The following is a 5922-nucleotide window of genomic DNA, read 5'->3' as shown; positions in this document are numbered from 1 at the left end:
AATGGGCAATCGAACGTTTTTCGGTAGAAGCCCCCTCAATGCAACCGGAAGGAGTTGCGTCATAATCACGTGGCAGTCATGAGACTTTAGGTTCTGGAACTTTTTCTCTGCATATTTATTATTCCCTTTATATTCGACGAGAAGCCAGACGGTACCTTCATGCTGAGCAGGCATTCGAAGAAGATTTCCATCTCTTCTTTGGTAGGAGCGTAGCTGGCCTGACCCTGATGTATGTCGTCTTTTCTGTGCATACGTTGCTGGTCCACCCGTGCCTCTGGTGTATCTTTTGTCTTCCCATACACGCCCAAAAGCCAAGCAGGGTCACGCAAAGATTCTTCGTCACGTGCATCACATCGATTGCGGAGCGGACCTCTAGGTCTTTCCAATATGGCAGGTCCCAGAATATAGATTTCTTCTTCCATATGGGTGCGCGTCCATCAGCGTCCTTCAGAACAGGTTGTCCGCCAGGACCCTTTCCAAAGATTACCTTCAAATCCTTGACCATATCATGTACATCAGCACCAGTACGGTGGCGAGGCTTCGTCCGGTGATCCGCCTCACCTTTGAAATGCTTGCCTTTCTTTCTTATGGGATGCCTGCTCAGAAGAAATCGACGATGTCCCAGGTACACATTCTTCTTACAACTATTCAAATATATAGTGTCGGTATCATCCAAACAGTGCGTGCATCCGCGGTATCCCTTGTTTGTCTGTCCTGAAAGGTTACTGAGAGCAGGCCAATCATTGATGGTCACGAACAGCAACGCCTTTAGGTCAAATTCTCCCCCCATGTGCTCATCCCACGCACGTACACCTGTTCCATTCCACAGTTGTAAGAGTTCTTCAACTAATGGCCTTAGGTACACATCAATGTCGTTGCCGGGTTGCTTAGGGCCTTGGATGAGCACTGGCATCATAATGAACTTCCGCTTCATGCACAACCAAGGAGGAAGGTTATACAAACATAGAGTCACAGGCCACGTGCTATGGTTGCTGCTCTGCTCCCCAAAAGGATTAATGCCATCTGCGCTTAGACCAAACCATACGTTCCTTGGGTCACCTGCAAACTCCTCCCAGTACTTTCTCTCAATTTTTCTCCACTGCGAACTGTTAGCGGGTGCTCTCAACTTTCCGTCTTTCTTACGGTCTTCTGCGTGCCACCGCATCGCCTTAACATGCTCTTTGTTTTGGAACAAACGTTTCAACCGTGGTATTATAGGAGCATACCACATCACCTTGGCAGGAATCTTCTTCCTGGGGCGCTCACCCTCGACATCACCAGGGCCATCGTGACTGATATTATAACGCAATGCACCGCATACCGGGCAAGCATTCAAATCCTCGTACTCACGCGGTAGAGGATGCAGTCATTAGGGCATGCATGTATCTTTTGCACCTCTAACCCTAGAGGGCAGACAACCTTCTTTGCTTCATACATACTCTCGGGCAATTCGTTGTCCTTTGGAAGCATATTCTTTATCATTACCAGCAACTTTCCAAATCCCTTGTCAGATACACCATTCTCTGCCTTCCATTGCAGCAATTCAAGTGTGGTGCCCAACTTTTTTTTGTCAGCTTGGCAATTTGGGTACAACAATTTCTTGTGATCCTCTAACATGCGCTGCAACTTCGTCCTCTCCAGATCACTTGCGTAGTTTCTCTTTACATCGGTGTCGGTGTCAAAACCGGCGGATCTCGGGTAGGGGGTCCCGAACTGTGCGTCTAGGCGGATGGTAACAGGAGACAAGGGACACGATGTTTTACCCAGGCTCGGGCCCTCTTGATGGAGGTAAAACCCTACGTCCTGCTTGATTAATATTGATGATGTGTGTTACAAGAGTAGATCTACCACGAGATCAAGGAGGCTAAACCCTAGAAGCTAGCCTATGGTATGATTGTTGTTCGTCCTACGGACTAAAGCCATCCGGTTTATATAGACACCGGAGAGGGCTAGGGTTACACAGAGTCGGTTACAATGGTAGGAGATCTACATATCCGTATCGCCAAGCTTGCCCTCCACGCCAAGGAAAGTCCCATCCGGACACGGGACGGAGTCTTCAATCTTGTATCTTCATAGTCTTGGAGTCTGGCCGATGATGATAGTTCAGCTATCCGGACACCCCCTAGTCCAGGACTCCCTCAGTAGCCCCTGAACCAGGCTTCAATGACGACGAGTCCGGCGCGCATATTGTCTTCGGCATTGCAAGGCGTGTTCCTCCTCCAAATAATTTATGGAAGATTGTGAACACCAGGATAGTGTCTGGCTCTGCAAAATAAATTCCACGCACCACCGTAGAGAGAATAATATTTACACAAGTTCGATTTGCTGACGTATTTGGTGGCGTGACATCACACCACTACCAAGCCTTTACTTGAATCGTTTTTATTGTACCACCTCAGCGTGTTTAGTGAAGCGGTTTCCTTGGCACGTCTTGTCGAAGCAGAGATCGTGCTCCCCTTATTCCGGGATTCCCATCAATACGGACGTGGGTAACCCAACTGCGCCATTAATTGCGGCGCTTGGGAAATAAGCGAGTTTTATCAGGCCGGTGGGGACGCATGTTTCCATCCGCCCATATAAGGGGATAAAGATCCAACCCTTTTACCTGCACCTTCTTCCTCCTTGGCTTATCCATCTCTGCGAACTCGAGCTCGAGTGCCCAAGTCCGCACATCTCACCTCAACCTTCTCCAATTATGTTCGGAGCGGGAGGCAAGTGGATGGCCTCCTCCGTCATGGAGGGGCACATCCAGAAGCTGCGCAGCGCCGGATATTTGTCCAGCAACATCGCACATCGGCTCCCCGACGAGGGAGAGCTCATCCCCACCCCCAGGCCCCATGAGAGGGTAGTATTTCTTCCCCATTTCCTCCACGGACTGGGCTTCCCACTCCACCCCTTTGTCCGGGGGTCATGTTTTACTACGGCCTGGATTTCCATGATCTGGCCCCGAATTTCATCCTTAATATCTCGGCGTTTATCGTCGTGTGTGAGGCCTTCCTCTGCATCCAGCCCCACTTTGGCTTGTGGCTCAAGACCTTCAGTGTCAAGCCGAAGGTTGTGAAGGGCAGCTAAGCGGAGTGCGGAGGCGCCATGGTGGGCAGGATGTCCAAAGTTACTTGGCTTGAGGGCACTTTCGTGGAAACCATTAAGGGATGGCAATCGGGGTGGTTCTACATCACCGAGCCGCGTGACCCTGAATGGGCGGCGGCCCCCGAATTCAGATCTGGCATCCCCACACGGCTCACCTCCTGGAAAGAGAGCGGCCGGATTTGGGGTGATTCAGAGGAGCTGACCGGACTCCAAGCCTGCATCAAAAAGCTAGTGGACAAGAAGCTCAAGCTTGTCAACGTAGTCCAGGTCATGCTCATCCGCCGGATTCTCCCGTGCCAACGACGGGGCTTCAACATGTGGGAGTTCGATCGGGCGCAACACTAGACTTTGAGCGGGCTCTTCGACACTACGTACGAAGATGTCTGGAAGGTGCTGTTCAAGGGTGCCGAGGCTCCCGCATCCGCTACCGAAGATCGCGGATTCAGCTCGCAGCGTCCGGCTGACGAGGTAAGTGATTTTGTCCTTTACGGGATGCTGGTTTTCCATAGTTTGACTCTATGCGGGATCTAAACTCCCTTTCCTTTGACAGGGCTGGCTGGCGAAGGCCGAGCAGACTATCTGTCCGGCCCCATTGCCAGAGGACCCAGCGGACGCCCGCCTAACGTGGTTGCTGGCTCCGGCACCCCATGTGGTGTCGGAGAAGAAGGCCAAGAAGAAGGCCACGGGGACTCAGAAGAGTTCCCGTTTTTAGGTGCTATCGGATGATGACTCCGAGGAAGACTCCTCTCACAAAGGTGAGTAGGAGAAGCAGAAAGCCTCTCCCCCAGCGGGGGGAGGGAGGAAAAGGAAGGCCTTCCCAACGAGTGAGGCCGAAGGGTCCAAGAAGGGAAAAACTCTTTCCCCGGACTGCTCTGCCAATGCCAGCGACGACGAAGAGGACTGGCCTCCAAGGGCCAAGCCCCTGGCGAGATCGTAAGTATCCGGACTCCCGAATAACTTCATGGTTTCTTTCTTTTCGCCACATAGTGTCCTTCTAATTCCGCATACAACCCTGCAGTCCGCCCAAGGATGATCTTCCCGCTTCATCGAGCGGGTCCTTAGGTGTGTCGGATATGGATTCTATTCCGACCGCCTCCATCCCCCGTGATGCGGACGATGCCGAGGTGGGATCCCGGGAGGAGACCCGCCACACTACAAGAAATATGTCAACTTGTGACCACCACTATTGGTCACTGAAAGGTCACAAATTTCCATTTGCGACCTTTTTGTGACCAAAAACAGAAGGTCAAAAGCTGGCCATCATAAACTGACTATAGCGACCTTTCTTCTGGAATGGTCGAAGACATTTACGACCAAAATACGTCTATTGTTTCGTTTTGGTCACTAGCAACCTCCCCAGGCCACGTAGGCATCCAGCGTGGCAAGCTGATGTGGCACAAGATTCAGCCCGGTCCAATTCGGTTTTCTACATGGGCCTAGCCCAACAATTCGGCCTTTTTATATATTTTTTCTTGATTAATTTTGGTCAACTACATTGGCCAGGCCCAACATTTAAGCCATTTTATTTTTGGGCCGTAACCTTTTTAGTCCATTGATTTTTATAGTTTCAGCCATTATACATTGGGGTACCACTAGTAAGCCAGCCCCACATGTCATGCTTATCTCAAAATATGTCCCACATGTCAGAAATTTCGAAATTTGTCAAACAACCATTATAACTTGGACCCTCTTGTCATGTTTCCATTTCACGGGTATTCAAATCACATACACAATCATTGTTTTGAACATACTAGAGAGCAAATGAAATTCATCCAAAACAAGACTACATTAGTCTATTACAATTCAGTATACTACAACCCAGATATGCGTACAATTACAACACATAATATGCTCCTCTTTGTTGATATGATTCACAGCTTCGGTCTTGGATTCACACTTCACCTGTGCAAAGAATAAGAATGAAAATATAAGAATAAGAATGTGTTCATGGAGTGATCCAATAACTTATAAGCAAGAATTGACATCAAATGCCATGTAGATAAATAGTACGACTAACACTAACCAGTACCTGTTCATGGAGTGACAAATGTTCTCACTAGCTAGGATTTTTTTGGTATATAGTATACTGACATGTGCAACTCTAACTAAATTGATCATAGAAATGAAAAGAACTGTAAGCATGTTTTTTTGGGTATATAGTATACTGACATGTTCATTCAGAATCCAGGCAACAACAGATACACACCAGCAGATACACATTCAGAATCCAGTCAAATTTTAAGCAACTGGAGAACAGATCTAACAGACCAGACCATAATCAGCATGCATCAGGATTTATGGTTTTAGCAAAAAAGTGGCTGACTAACAAACTAGATATGCTTCTGCAGACTAACAAAATGGCAGCAAACATACTAATCAGATTGATTCGTTCAATTAGGGCTTGTTATAGATTATTCCCATCTAATTTATTCCCATCTAATTTATACAAAATGGCAGCAAACATACTAATCAGATTTATATTAACAAACTAGATATATTCCCATCTAATTTATTCCAATGGATTAGGCCATGTTAGTACTGAACCTACAGCATTCTAATTACCTGCAACTAATCAGTAGCATACATGACATCAAAGGGATGCAAACTAGATAATTTAGTAGTCATCTACAGCACAGAACAGTAGGCATTCTAACTTGCAGCAGAAAATCAGTAGCTAGATGACCACCAACAACACAAATCAGCTCAAACACTCGGTCCTCGACGTGGCGTACAGCAAGTAATAAGCCATGGAACCGAGGCCAAACTATAGCATCACAGAAAACAGAGGGGAACAAAGGGGTGGAGGGGCTCACCATGGGGGTGCTGCTGCTG

The sequence above is a fragment of the Triticum dicoccoides genome, chromosome 5B (assembly GCF_002162155.2).
Source record: "Triticum dicoccoides isolate Atlit2015 ecotype Zavitan chromosome 5B, WEW_v2.0, whole genome shotgun sequence".
In the NCBI taxonomy this organism is placed as follows: domain Eukaryota; kingdom Viridiplantae; phylum Streptophyta; class Magnoliopsida; order Poales; family Poaceae; genus Triticum; species Triticum dicoccoides.
Note: the sequence above shows the minus strand (reverse complement) of the source record.